We start from the raw sequence: 16,149 nt of genomic DNA on the forward strand, positions 1-16,149 counted from the left end.
AACTTGAAAGGCAAGTCCCTTTTTTACATCAATAAATAAAACATCAAAGTGATTATTGAGCCAAAGATCCAAAGAAGTGATGTCCAATTTTCAACATAATAAAGCAGTGAATATGAATTCAAATAAGCAGCCTGATTGGAAAAAACAACAACAACAACAACAACAATACTTTCTATTTCTGGAGCAACCTTTCTTCTAAGGAATGAGATAGGCACTAACATCACCGTATTATGCCCAATTGTTCATTTGTGCCTAGTTTCTGATCATTTTTCCAAACAACAGAGAGCCAATATGTTAACTTTCCAGTTGCAATTCACTTGAAGAGCACCAGGATGTTGGAGCAAATGGTGGTGATAAAAATAATCAAAAATTCATAGGAACTCTGCAGGCCCCAAATGTTTGTGACAATACATAAATTTAAGGAAGAGAATGTGAGGTCTCTTACCTTTAGCTGACCCTTCTAATGATCTGTATGTATGAGATCCAGAAAGTCACCGATCTTGCCCTGGAAACTGTTCTCTCCTTTTTGCTGTTTGCTCTGAGCAGGCTGGGCAGGGTTGCCATCATTTCCTACAGCCCTTCCCTAGGCATCTTGTGCAGGACATCCAGTGGTAAGATCATGGGCTTTGGAGCCAAACAGGCCCCTGTTGAGTTCCTGCTCACCCACTGCCCACTTGCCCTCTTTGGGTAAGTCCCTCAGCTTCCGCGTTTATATAATGAGAATCATAAGCTGGTGAAACAGAAGCTTTTATAGCAGACCTGAACTTCTCAGTGACCTGAATTCACGGACTCTCCCATTCCCTCCAGAAAATATCCTGGCTGATGCCACGGCTGGCGTTAGCCCCTTGCTTCTCAGAGTGGGGACCATGAACTAGTGGCATTGCATCCCTTGGGAGTTTGTTAGAAATTCACAACCCTAGGGGCATCTGGGTGGCTCAGTTGGTTAAGCGTCTGCCTTTGGCTTAGGTCATGATCTCAGGGTCCAGGATCAAGTCCTGCTTCTCCCTCTTGCTCTGTGCTCTCCCTCTCTCTCCAATAAATAAATAAAATCTTTAAAAAAAAAAAAAAGAAATGCACAATCCCAGGCCCCATTCCAGACCTGCTAAATCAGAATCTGCATTTCAATAAGATCTCTCTCTAGGTGGTTCATGCGCACATTCAAGTTTGAGAAGTCTGACTTTAGCTTGCTCACAAGTGTACTCAGCACTTCTGTTGCTACCAGCTGACTTGTATATCCACTAAGAAGTTGTTTTAATTCCCACGCTCATTTATGCTTGCTCTTCTTTTTGTTGTCATTATATAAATAACCTCAAAGCTGATTTTTAAAATGATAGAAAAAAGGGACGCCTGGGTGGGTCAATTGGTTAAGCATCTGCCGTCAGCTCAGGTCATGATCAAGTCCCACGTCGGGCTCCCTGCTCAGTGGGGAGTCTGCCTCTCCCGCTCCTCCCTGCTTGTGCTCTCTCTCTTACTATCTCTGTCACTACCTCTGGCTCTCTCTCTCAAATAAATAAATAAAACCTTTAAAAAAATCATAGAAAACAGAAAAATTAATAAACAAAATAATGATTTTAAAAATTTCAAAAGAGAATTGTTGTCCCCATGAAATTGACATTGAATGTCTTGGAAAGACAGTATAAAAAGGGAATGAAAAATGTTCCTGCTGAGTAAGCTGGAAATAAGACAACTGAACATCACCGGCTGGGATGGTGAGACATAACAATATAGAAAGAATCTGAGCTCTAATGATTTCACAAGAGTTTCAAAATTCTCCCCCTTCTCTTGGAGGAAACCCAAACTGGAAATTGGGAAACTGGGTCATGTGCTATAAGTGAGCTGTATAAAAGAAATCGATGAACCAATGGGAAAAGGAAGTTCCTAGTTCCTTATGAAAAGACTAATGAGTAAATGTATGTTTGTATGTTTTCAGTTAAAATAAAATGTTCAAGGATATATTTGGATCATCAGCTAGAATATTTTTATTTTAATGCACTCTTGGTATCAGCTGACCAACACCCCCGTGGCATGGGTACACTGTGGTACCCACTTTGCAGAATTGTTGTAAAGATTAGAAATGATGAATGTGCTTGGTTCAGGGTAGGTGCTCAAGAATTTAAGTTATTACATGGGCGCCTGGGTGGCTCAGATGGTTAAGCGTCTGCCTTCGGCTCAGGTCATGATCCCAGGGTCCTGGGATCGAGTCCCACATCGGGCTCCCTGCTCCTTGGGAGCCTGCTTCTCCCTCTGCTTCTCTCTCTCTCTCTCCCTCTGTCTCTCATGAATAAATAAATAAAATCTTTAAAAAAAAAAAGAATTTAAGTTATTACAGTGGTCATGCTGCTTGTCATCGTGCATCTTGGGGCTCTGGGGCTATGATGCATTTGGGGAATTCTTTCCTCCCCATGAAGCATTTTACTCTAAGGACGTTGAAAGCAGCACTGTGAAAAATACAAAGAGATTAGTACACTGACTCTGGCTTACAACCATTTGCAATTGAATATTGATAAAACAATAGTAATAACATTCATTTAAGGCAAGCTGTTATCTGTGCATTTTGATACTCACTTTCAGAAAAATGTGACACCCAATGAAGTATAGACAATGTCTATAAATTACCATTTGAATAATAATGGTTTTTATTGTGCTTAAAGTCACATAACTTAACATTCTCCATTTTAACTACTCTAAAGTGTACTGTTCAGTGGCATTCAGTACATTCACAGTGTTAGGCACCCATCACCACCATTCAGTTCCTGAGCATTCTCATCACCCTTTAAGCAGCCACTCCCATTACCCACTAACCCCCACCCCAGGCAATGGCTGATCCGCTTTCTGTCTCTATGGATTTGCCTATTCTAGATATTTCATTTGAATGGAATCATACAATATGTTACTTTTTCTGTCTGGCTTCTTCACTCAGCATGTTTTCTGTGTTCATCTATGTTGTGACATTTATCAGTACTTTATTCGTTTTTATGGCTAAATAATATTCTATTGCATATCACATTTTGTTTATTCATTCATTAGCTCCTGAGCATTTGAGTTGTTTCCAACTTTGATCTATTGCAAATAGTGCTGTTATGAGCATTTGTGTACAAGTTTTTGTCTGAACACCTGTTTTCAAATCTTTTGGTTTTTTTCCGGGGAGTAGAATTGCTAAGTCATAGACTAATGTTTATTTTTTTAAATAATTTTTATTGTTATGTTAATCACCATACATTACATCATTAGTTTTTGATGTAGTGTTCCATGATTCATTGTTTGTGCATAACACCCAGCGCTCCACGCAGAATGTGTGCTCTTTAATACCCATCACCAGGCTAACCCATCCCCCCACCCCCCTCCCCTCTAGAACCCTCAGTTTGTTTTTCAGAGTCCATCATCTCTAATGGTTCGTCTCCCCCTCCGACTTGCTCCCCTTCATTCTTCCCCTCCTGCTATCTTCTTCTTCTTTTTTTTTTTAACATATGATGAATCACGGATCTGTACTTCTGAAACAAATAATGCAATATATGTTAGACTAATGTTTAAAGTATTGAGGGACAACTGCATCACTTTATGTTCCAACCAGCCGTGTATGAGGGTTTCAATTTCTCTACACCCTTGCCAACACTTATTTCCCTTTCATTGTTGTTATAGCCATCCTAGTGGTTGTGAATTTGTATCTCATTGTAGTTTTAATTTGCATTTCCCTAATGACTATTGATATTGAGCATCTTTTCATATGCTCAGTGGCCATTTGTACATCTACTCCAGAGAAATGTCTATTCCAGTCTTTGGCACCTTTTGAATTGGGTTATTTGTCTTTTAGTTGTTGAGTTTTAAGAGTTCTTTACATATTTTGGATCCTAGATCAGGATCGAATATATGATTTACAAATATTTTCTCTGATTTGGAGGCTTTTCCCTTTTTGTTGACTGTGTTCTTTGATGCACAGAAGTTTTTAACTTTGATGAAGTTCACTTTTTTTTCTTTTCTCAAATATACTTTTGATATTATATGTAAGAAATCATTGCCAAATCTGAGATTATAAATATTTACTCCTATCTTTTCTTCTAGGAATTTTTTAGTTTTAAACACTCTCACATTTAGATCTTCAGACCATTTTGCATTAATTCTTGTACATGGGGTGACATAAAGGTCCAATGTCCTTCTTTTATACTTGAATACCCAGTTGTCTCAGCACAATTTGTTGAGGAGACTATTCTTTTCCCATTAAATGGTCTTGACAGACTTATTGAAAATTAGATGTATAGGTAACTTATAAAGTCTCAATTCTATTCCATGATCTATATGAATATGATCTCATATATACCTTTATTTATAGAATATCCATAGGACAATACCACATTATTTTGATTACTGTAGCTTTGAAATTGAGAAATATAAATACTGCCACTTTGCCCTTCTTTTTCAATATTGTTTTGGCTGTGTAAGGTGCTCTGCAAATCTGTATGAACTCCAGGATTGGCTTTCCCATTGCTGCAAAAAAAAGGCTCTTGGAATTTTGATTGCATTGGATCTATAAATTGCTTTGGGGAATACTGCTGTTTTAATAGTATTTAATCTTTTTTTAAGATACATTTATATATTTGAGAGAGAGAGAGGGAGAGAGAGGCAGAGGGAGAGAATCTTAAGCAGACTTCCAGATGAATGCAGAGCCTGACTCGCGACTTGATCGCATGACCCTGAGATCATGACCTGAGCAGAAATCAAGAGTCAGATCCTCAACCGACTGGGCAACCCATGTGCCACATCAGTATTGTCTTCTAACCCATGGACACAGATGACTTTCCATTTACTTAGGTCTTCTCGAATTTCTTTCAACAATATTTTGTGGTTTTCAGTATACAAGTCTTGTATCTTTTCAGTTGTTATTCTTTTTAACCTTATTGTAAAAATGCAATTGCTTTTTTAACTTCCCTTTAGATTGTTCATTGTTAGTATATAGAAATACAACTGATTTTTGTGTGATCTAGTGTCCTGCAACTTGCTGAATTCATCTATTAGCTCTAATAGTTTTTATAAGGATATTGTAGGATTTTATATAAGATTATGTCATATGTGAATATGGATAGTTTTATTTCTTTCTTTATAATTTGGATGTCTTTTATTCCTTTTATTCCTTTTCTTCTTATTTGTTCTGGATAGAACAATCAGTAAAATTTTGAATATCAGTGGCAAAAGTAGGCAGCCTTGTCTTGTTCCTGATGTTAGGAGTTATCAGTTTTTCACCATTGAGTGTGATGTTAACTATGGGGTTTTACATGAATGCCCATTGCCATTTTGAGGATGTTCATTCTATTTCTAGTCTGTTGAGTGTTTTTATGATGAAAGGGTACTGGATTTTGTCAAATGCTTTTTCTCCATCAATTGAGGTGATCGTGGGTTTTTTTTCTTTCTTTGTTCTATTAATGTAGTATGTTGAATTGATTAATTTTCTTATGTTGAACCACCCTTGCATGTCTGGGATAAATCCCACTTGGTCATTATGTATAATATGTTCACTATGCTACTGGATTCAGTTTGCTAGCATTTTGTTCAGGAGTTTTGAGTCTATATTCATTGGGGATGTTGGTCTATCATTTTCATTTTCTTGTAATGTCTTTGTCTGGCTTTGGTATCAGGGTAATGCTGGCCTCATAGAATGAGTTAAGAAGTTCCTTCCTCTACTATTTTTTTAAAGCATTTGAGAAAAGCTTAGGTTTAATTTTTTTAATACTTGATAGAAGTCACCATCCTGGGCTTCTCTTTGTTGGCAGGTTTTTTGGTTAATCATTTAATCGCTTTACTTATTATAGGTCATTGAGATTTTCTATTTCTTCTTCAGTCAGTTTTGGTAGTGTTGTTTCTAGAAATTTGTTCATTTTGTCTAGGTTATCTCATTTGTGATGTACAGGTTTTCATTGTATTGTTTTATAACTCTTTATTTCCACAAGTTGGTACTCTCATTTCTGATTTCAGTAATTTGAATCTTCTTTTTTCTTAGTTTTTCAATTTTGTTGATCTTTTCAAAGAACTAATTTTTAATTTTTTTTGTTTTTCTACTCTCTATTTCATTTAGCTCTGTGCTAATCTTGATTATTTCCTCCCTACTGCTAGCTTTGGTTTTAGTTTGCCCTTGCTTTTCTACTTCCTAAAGGTGGACAGTTAACTTATTGATTTGAGATCCACCTTCCTTTTTAATGTCAATATCCATAGTTAAAAATTTCTCTCTGAGCACTGCTTTCACTACAACCCATAAGTTTTAGTATGTCGTATTTTTGTTTTCATTTGTCTCAAAGTATTTTCTTATTTTCTCTTGCAATTTCTTCTTTGACCCATTGGTGGTTTAAGAGTGCGTTGTTTAATTTTCACAAATTTGTTATTTTCCAGTTTATTTCCATTACTGATTTCTAGTTTCATTCCATCAGAGAAGATACTTCATATAATTTTAATCTTTTAAATTCTATATAGTTGTTTGTGGCCTAACATATAGCCATCCTGGAGAATGTTCCATGAGTACTTGAGAAGGATGTGTGTTCTACTATTGTTTAGTAGTATGTTCTATAGAGCATGGAGCCTGATGTGAGGCTGGATTGCATGACCCTGAGATCACAACCTGAGCTGAATCCAACAGTCTGTTGCTCAACCAACTGCGCCACCCAGGCACCCCTATCTAGTGACTTTTCTAAATGAGTTTTGTAGAGACTGTATTCATTGTTACTCAAGGTTACTGAGGTCTCTGTTTAATTAACTTTGTCATTAGACAGATTTCCTTAAATGCCTGGAGCTAAAGAAAAAAAAAAATCCTGAGTTTGCAGGTTAGCTTTTGTTGGGACACTCTTTCCACATTTAGCCAGGCTGTTGACAAATCTGTCTTAACTTTCATTTCCCACTTATCCAGAGCCTAATGGTCAGCCAGAGGAGAAATGTCAGTGTTTTCTCAGGTCTTTTCTGAACATCTATCTAGCCTTGGGCATGAGCCTTCTAGATTCCCTGGTATACACAGGAGCTTTTTAAAGCCCTTGTTTCCCATGGTGCCCCCAAGACACCCCCAAGGTGTCTCCTTCCTCGCCTTTTCCTTCCCTGGTTTTTTGGTCTGCTCCTTGCTCTTTGGTGGATGGCTTCTGCTAGTGTATTTGTGTTTGAATGCACTTGACAAATACTCCCTAGGAGGCCATCCAGCCCTGAGAAAGCTCCAAGGCAGGAAAACAAAGGTTATCTCCATGGAGCCCCACCCCAGGCTCCCCAGAACCAAGCCTCAGGGAGCCACTAGACAGATCAAAGCCCACAAACACAATCCTCTGATAACAAGGCCCACACTGCTCCCACTGATTCTAGCAAGCTGCATCATGGATTCCTGATTGCTGCCATGCTGAGGCATGGTCGATCATGGGCAGGTAAGGAAAAATGCCACCATTATCTCTTATTGAATTTTAGTAGCTTCTTCTTTCTTTTTTTTTTTTTAAGATTTTATTTATTTATTTGACAGAGAGAGACACAGCGAGAGAGGGAACACAAGCAGGGGGAGTGGGAGAGGGAGAGGCAGACTTCCCGCAGAGCAGGGAGCCCGACGCGGGGCTCGATTCCAGGACCCTGAGATCATGACCCGAGCCAAAGGCAGATGCTTAACGACTGAGCCACCCAGGTGCCCCTAGCTTCTTCCTTCTTTAATCATTCCCTAGTTGTTGTAAGTTTTTAAATTATGTTCCAGAGAACATACTACATTACATACAGAATTAACTCCAAAGAGTTAATTTTGCTAACTTAATCATTGGTTTAGTGGGGGGTGGGGATAGGGGGAGGTAGTTTTGGAGTTCTCTATACTATCATTTTCAGTTATGTAATAATTTTTTTTAAAGATTTTATTTTTTTGTTTGACAGAGAGAGACATGGCGAGAGAGGGAACACAAGCAGGGGGAGCGGGAGAGGGAGAAGTAGGCTGTCTGTGGAGCAGGGAGCCTGATGCGGGGACTCAATCCCAGGACCCTGGGGCTATGACCTGAGCCGAAGGCGAGCGACCCAGGCACCCCAGTTATGTAATGTTTTAACCTAAACTTTTCTACAACTGTTACTCATGTTTCATATTTAATAGCACAATTTATGCTGATCCCAGAAAGGCTCTTTGTGCTGAAAGTCCAAGATCTTGCCACACTTGTGAATCAAATTTTCTTTACATATTTTCTTTTTTTAAAATTTTTTATTTAAATTCAATTTAGTTAACATATAGTGTGTTATTAGTTTCAGAGGTAGAATTTAGTGATTCATCAGTTGCATATAACACTCACTGCTCATCACAAGTGCCCTCCTTAATGCCCATCACACAGTTACCCCATCCCCCCACCCTCCTCCCCTCCAGCAACCCTCAGTTTGTCGTCTATAGTTGAGTCTCTTATGATTTGTCTCCCTCACTGATTTCGTCTTGTTTTATTTTTTCTTACCCTTCCCTATGTTCACCTGTTTTGTTTCTTAAATTCGTCATATGAGTGAAATCCTATGGTATTTGTCTTTCTCTCATTGACTTATTTCGCTTAGCATAATTCCCTCTAGTTCCATCCACATTGTTGTAAATAGTAAAAGTTCATTTTTTTTGATGGCTGAGTAACATTCCATTGTATATATATACCACATCTTCTTTATCTATTCATCTGTCGACGGACATCTGGGCTCCTTCCATATCTGGGCTCCTTCTATATTTTGGCTATTGTGGACATTGCTGCTATAAATATTGGGGTGCATGTGCCCCTTCGAATAACTATGTTTGTATCCTTTGGATAAATACCTAGTAGTACAATTTCTGGGTCATAGGGTAGCTCTATATTTAACTTTTTGAGGAACATCCATACTGCTTTCCAGAGTGGCTGCACCAGCTTGCATTCCCACCAACAGTGTAAGAGGGTTCCCCTTTCTCCTCGCCAACATCTGTTGTTTCCTGAGTTGTTAATTTTAGCCATTCTAACTGGTGTGAAGTGGTATCTCATTGTGGTTTTGATTTGTATTTCCCTGATGCCGAGTGATGTTGAACACTTTTTCATGTGTCTGTTAGCCATTTCTATGTCCTCTTCGGAGAAATATCTATTCATGGCTTCTACCCATTTCTTGACTGGACTTTTTGTTTTTTTGGATGTTGAGTTTGATAAGTTCTCTATAGATTTTGGATACTAGCCCTTTATCTGATATCTTTACATATTTTCTTGATGGGCATTGAAGTAGGGTCTATTCCATGTATTTTTATGGAACAAAAAATTATGGAAAAAATTGTATGGTAATCCTTGATTGCCTCAAAATAAAATCTATCTATTTATTGACCATGTCTTAAAACCTTAGGCCTTCTTTTTTTCTAATAAATTTTAGGACCTGGTTCTTAAATAATACCGTCTGTGAACAACAAGCTGGAGACTAATACTGTTTTATTATGTCCTATGTCTCAGAACAGACCCAAGAGTAACAGTTGGGAATGGGAACTTGGCTCTTCATAGTTATCAGGTTATTTTTGGTACATTTTGGGTGACTTGTGACTTCAAAGCCTTGCCCCACAATCTGTGATTCTTTAGTCTTGTTACCAGGGACTCTGGTAAAATGGAAGTAGGGTCTGTGAAATCCCAGCATCTTCCTTCATGCAAATTACATGTCTTTTGTACTGCTTTTTACTACTGCTTTTTACTAGAAGTTATGCTACAAGATAGTGGTGCATGCAGATTAGCTAATCTTAGATGGCATGACTTTAATTATTCGAAAGTTCACATAGTTTGATAGTTTTTCACTTATTTTTACATCATCAACATTATGTAAACCAATCATTGGGCTATGCCCTTCTATGATTTAGCAATAGCAAATATGTTGCAAAAAATAGAGAATTTTACATCCAATGAAACTTTGAATCTATCTAGTCCTACCACATACCCAATGCAGTGATCCTCTCAATGCTATAACTGATGGGGACACCCAGTGTTAGCTCAAACACTTCCAGAAGCATTGCTTAAATGAATTCTCAAAAAACTTTCTAATACTGAGTTAAAACGAATTTGCTTCCACCCATGGCCCTAGTTTTGTTAGAATAAGTTAGACTGTTCATTCACCTGATAGGCTTCCCAATAACTATTCTTTCCAGTTCTGTTCTTTGGTAGTTTCTTCAAACTTCCCTAATATGACTTGGCTACAGTGCTAAAAATCACTTCTCTATTCTTTCTCTTTTAGTTAGCTTCAGTCTGACAAATTAACATTTCTCTTAAAATACTGAATAAAATATCATAGATATTTAAATGAACAGACCAATGAACTGGACAAATGAAAATAATATTAGTACCACTGCTTCCCTTATTCTAAACCAATTCTGGTCATATCAGTAACTTACAGTTTTAAATCTAAGACTTGCATTTATTCTTGGCATTGTGTCCTTAAAAATTTAGAAGCTAAAGTTGTCTCTTTTAATGTTGCATGGTGCAGAAATGTAAGAACTCAGTTGCTCTAAGAACTTGAGACGATTCAAAGTTTTTCATACACGAATAATTTATGTATTTGTTGTGTCTGTCTAGAAGCTCTTCCAATGCACCATCAACTTCACTTCCTTCATGTCTGGCATCTAAGACATGCATTATATACAATCCACAAAATAACAGATATTGCATGATGATATTGGTTAAAATATTTTACCTTTGACAGACTCAGTGCTTATCAAAGCTCACAGACGATACTTAATTGTAATGGAGGAACAAGGTCAGTCTGCAGGATGAGACATGAGGGCCTGTTTGGGAATCCCTGGGGGCAGGACTCCTGAGTTTCATTTCCATTAAGGACCAAGAAGTTTTAACAATTTGGTATATTTTCAGGGGAAGGTAAAATAGGGAACATCACCTTGGCCTGATAGCGAATGGTTGTATTTAGAGCAGAGGAGTGGTTATAAACTTATATTTTGCTTATCTTACTGCATTATTGTTTGTGCTTTTGAGGGGTTGAGCTCTACTCCTGGCTTTGATCTTACTGCATTACTTTAAGTAGATTTAAATTGTTTGAGTTCTTTAATTTGCAATCAATGTTTCTTTATTTACTTATTTATATCCCACTTTATTCCCAAAATGATTCAAGGCAGCTTACAGAAATACCTGCAAGACCAAATAAAATATCAAAATAGCTGAGTGCATCTGAGCAAACAGAATGTAGAGCTACAAAAACAAGAACAATCCGGATGTGACAGGGTATTGTCAAGATGTGCTGGCGAACCTCAGCCCCTCACTTCAAGGGGAGCCATATTTAATGTCAGGCTCTCTAGAAGCCAAAATGGCAACATGACTTCAAATTTCATATGACTTAAACAAATTAATTGCTCAGAAAAAAAGAAGGATTATTTCTGAAAGCAGAGAGAGATTCTTCTTTGGAAAACTTATTCAGTAAAGAAGAACCCACTTGTTTATTCCTCAGGCTAGTCATTTCCATTGAGGAATTTGAAAGCCACACAATCTTTGCACCTACTGAGCTGGATGCCTTTTTGTGTAATTTTTGGAAGACGCAGTAAGGATGCCTGTGTTGCATACTCCAGGTCTGCACCAAATTTAGTCCCATTATGGAAGCTTTCACTTAAATTGAAAACCCTGAGTCCATCTGAAATTAGCCTTCACTGGTCCAGGGATCTTTAGAAAACATACTTCTCTTATTTGTGCGTACCTTTGATGTATGTGGCTTTCATGTTCAATTACTGTGTTAAACACAGTGGTCTTCCTTTCCAGGGCTTTGTGTAGCAAAAGTTGACTTTCATCCTTCAGTTAAATCTAATTAAGAAAATCAACTGAAGGAACTTCCCATAAAAGTGAGATGTTATTATGTGCTAATGAAAGGCAGATTGTCTCCTTATTACCCCAGTCATAAACAGGAGGCTGCATTCCCATCAAAGGGTCTTAATTATCTGTCCCCAGAGTGCTCCCATAATTACGGTATGCTATTCTCAGGTGTCAATGAATGCCCAAACATGCAGTCTGTATGCAGAGTACATTCTGTGGGATATTTGACATGACGGTCTTTGTTAAGCTTATCCAACTTTAAAACCCTAAATTGCTCTACTTCTTTAGAGCAAAACCGTTTCTTGTGTAACCTCCATGTGGAAGGGTCCTTGCTTTTTTATATGTATCCAAGATGTTCTTGGGAAAAGTGTTTTAGAGGGAGGAGTAGGAGTAAGTGCAACAGGGAGTTCTGCTTACTGTCCCCACTACTGAAGGCTCTTGATGAGGCCGCAAGTGGGTCTACTGCTCTCTGCACCAATGTTAATGGCATCAGCCTTGCCCTCCTTCACCCCAGCTCTCTCACCAAATGGCTGGCAGTAGGAGAGTCTTTTTTTCCAGGATCCCTCCCACCTAGACAATTTACCCCAGACCAATGACATCAGACTTTGGTGGTATTTCTTTATGATGAATCAGCTAGCTTTCAGGGCCATGGCATAGCGTCTGAAACATTAAGGATAGAATTTTTCTTTCTCTTGGTCACAAATCATTCTCTTGTCCTACCCATAGGTGATGGGCCTTCTAGAGCTGAGCCCTTCAGATGCCCGCTGTCTAGCCTCTTACCTTGCTTTCTTCAGTTCTCCTTTATCTTCTTGCAGAGGGTTATTTTTTAAGTCCTCAATCCAGGCCAACCTCTTTTCAGAGAACTCTCTGCTCTCCCTAAGAGAGGTGTGTGTGTGTGTGTGTGTGTGTGTGTGCATTTGTATTTGTGTATGTGTGTATTGTGTGTCTGTGTGTGCATCTGTGGGTATGTGTATCTCTGTGTGTCTGTGTGTGCATCTGTATTTGTGTGTGTGTGTATTGTGTGTCTGTATGTGCATCTGTATTTGTGTGTGTCTGTGTGTGCATCTGTATTTGTGTCTGTGTGTATTGTGTGTCTGTGTGTACATCTGTATTTGTGTATGTGTGTATTGTGTGTCTGTGTGTGCATCTGTGGATGTGTGTATCTCTGTGTGTCTGTGTGTGCATCTGTATTTGTGTGTGTGTATTGTGTGTCTGTGTGCATCTGTATTTGTGTGTGTCTGTGTGTGCATCTGTATTTGTGTCTGTGTGTATTGTGTGTCTGTGTGTGCATCTGTATTTGTGTATGTGTGCATGTGTGTGTCTGTGTGTGCATCTGTATTTGTGTATGTGTGTATTGTGTGTCTGTGTGTGCATCTATATTTGTGTATGTGTGCATATGTGTGTCTGTGTGTGCATCTGTATTTGTGTATGTGTGTATTGTGTGTCTGTATGTGCATCTGTGTGTGTGTGTGTGTGCATGTGTGTGTCTGTGTTTTGCATCACAAAGCTTTTCCTTTGTCTTACTAACCAGTGTCCTGGGCTTTATTAAAGGGGTTGCCTTCTTGGCTGGGTCACAGCTGCGCCCAAACAGCAGGACAAGGCAGTGGTCCCTAAATGGGTTCAAAACAAGTTAAAAAGAGACCCCTCCAAATCCTCCTCATCTTTTGCAATGGCATGAGCTGGGATGGATTCCATCACCGGAAGCAAGCAAGGCACCACAGGATAGAGCAATTTTTCTAAGAGTAGCATCCAACCCTCCCCTGGAGTTGCTTCCAATCCAAGCGTAATCCAAATTAGACTCTTTCTTTCTTCCATTCCCTTCCCCCCATAAAAGTGTTTCCTCTGTTCATCTTCATACAATTATACTACCTACATATAAATAACCAATCACTTAAAAGCCAATCATTTTAAGGAATAACCTTCAAATGTGAAAAATACTAGAGTTACCAGAATGTTTCTTTCTCTCTAATTCTTATATTATTATTTTTCAACCTTTTCTGCCAACTATTCAGTATTTGAGATGTAACCCGTAACATGCCTATGAAGCATTCAGTTGATAGGGACTGAGGGCCTGGCTGCTCAGAGGTCCACATCTGCACCAAAGTATAGCTGGGGCTCATGGGCAAGTAGCTCCCTCAGTTATCAGTGTGCCCTCTTCCTTAGAATCTCATCTCCTTAACTTTTTCCTGAGCTGTTTGAGATTACACCATGCCCATCCTTCCCTACACTCCCCCACCCCAACCCCCTACAGGCTCTACTTCCATACTTGCAATTTTTAAAAATGTTCTTTAGTATCTGTTGCTTTTGCTACAGAGTGAGCTCCTCCAGGGAACGGAAGGTGCCTGGCTTGCCCTTGCTGTGTTCACATCATGGACCTCAGTACTTTGCAAACATGTTCTAGATGAGGAAGTGAACATTGAGTACATCGTCTGGTTTCCCCACTAACCATAAAGCCTGGCTTCATTAAAAACTGTCCCAGGAAGAATTCAAAATCATACACTATTACAAAATTTGAACATAAACAGATTTCATCATAGCTCTGGCAATAAAATTAACAGAACTCTAGCTTCAAAAAATGATCTTTTGATTCAATCCAGAATGTTCAGTTCTGTATAGAACATGCAGATTTTTTTCTGAAGAGGAATGTTATTCTAATTGTCAACCTTAAACTGTCGTCAGGAGCAAACTTAACTGAAAGTACTCCTCTATGTAAAGACATCCAGTGCTTGCCTATTAAGACACAGAAAGGGAAGCCTTTCTTCCAGAGGCAGAAAAAATAATCTAGTCTGGGAAAATTACACACAGATAGTCCCAGCTACAAGTGTGAAGATCTATGTCTTTTCTGTTCAATGCCCGGCGAGCAAGGCAGCTGAAGCTGGTCTCTGGGCGCCAAGAGCACCAACTCGGCCGACCTTGACAGGGACCCAGTCCAAGGTAGGGGGCCGCCTCTACTGTAAGGCTCCCTGCTTGGCAGGAAGCCTGTTTCTCCCTCTCCCATTCCCCCTGCTTGTGTTCCCTCTCTCGCTGTGTCTCTCTCTGTCAAATAAACAAATAAAAATCTTTAAAATAAAAAAAGAAGTAAGATATAGAAGGTTGTAATTCAGTAAGAGGGTTGATTTGAGAGCTGATTTTGAATATCTAAAACCCACACTATAGTTTAAACTGTAAGTTGCCTGCTGGTGGATGCTCACCTAAATCACAGGTTCAGTCTTGGACTAAAAAGTCAAAACCATCAAATTCAAGTTCTAAAGTGATAAATGAGACAGCTTCTAAAGGGTGACTCTGAAAATGTAGCTTGAGTAGAACCATGAGATTATTTGTTCAGGTGGATTGCTGCTGTCCCTTCCCACTGAGCCGAAGCAAGATTTTTCCTCGTTTGTCTTCAGGACCAGCACTGACCCCTGGAAATGGAGAGAGTTCGAGCAAATCATAGCTAATGCAGAAACACTTTCTAGAACCACCCACAAACACCCTGCATCCTCATAACCATCTGTCTGTGGGTATGGGGTCCCAGCGTTAAACACGGAGCCCACCAGGTGGAAATTGCCAGCCCCTTTGTCTTTCTGTCTCCAGTATGCTACTTGGTGGGTAAGGAAGCAAGCAAAGGCAACAAGGAGCCACACAGGGAGTGTCCTTCAAAGGTAATGAGGCCAGTGGGGAGAACAGAAGTGAGCTGGGGCTGTATGCCAGGTCAACAGAAGACACCAGGGTCAAGCCTGTGGGAATACTGTGGAGATGTGTGCTATGACCCCGAAGAAGGAACTGAAAACATGAGCTCATGTGACAAGAGAGACCAGAAACATGAGAAATAGAAGACTTTTTTCTTTCTCTCTCTCTTTCTTTCTTTCTTCCTTCCTTCCTTCCTTTCCTTCTTTCTTAAGTAGGCTCCACACCCAGAATGGAGCCCAGTATGGGGCTTGAACTCACAACTCTGAGGTCAAGACCTGAGCTGAGATCAAGCGTCAGATGCTTAACCGACGGAGCCACCAGGTGCCCCGAAGCTCGGTTTCTAAGTGGGGATAGAGGAGGTCACAGTGGCTGTGTGCCCTGGTGCAGAGCTGCATTCTGTGGGGAACAGAGGGGTGTGGAAGCATCAGCACAAGAACTGAAGTGCCTGGTCCCAGTCCCCTGGGGAACGCGGGAGCCTTGGCTGGAGGTCTCCCTCTTTTCAGTTTTTCCTTTTTTGCTTTTTGATTTTAGCGAATCCTGCCTTTTTTCAAGCAGTTCTAAAGCACCATTGGGGCAAGCGTATCATCCAAAGTTAGTTGTTCTAGTCCTAGTCATTTGAACCGATCCTGAGGTTCCCAGCTTAGGATCCAGAGGTGGATTGTGAGACACTCAAAGTCCTTAAACAAAAGATCCCCACCTCACCTCCAGCTGAGTCGTCTGCTTC

Source organism: Callorhinus ursinus, unplaced genomic scaffold, assembly GCF_003265705.2.
Source record: "Callorhinus ursinus isolate GAN/ISIS: 27379988/994484 unplaced genomic scaffold, GSC_fseal_2.0 scaffold11, whole genome shotgun sequence".
Taxonomy (NCBI): domain Eukaryota; kingdom Metazoa; phylum Chordata; class Mammalia; order Carnivora; family Otariidae; genus Callorhinus; species Callorhinus ursinus.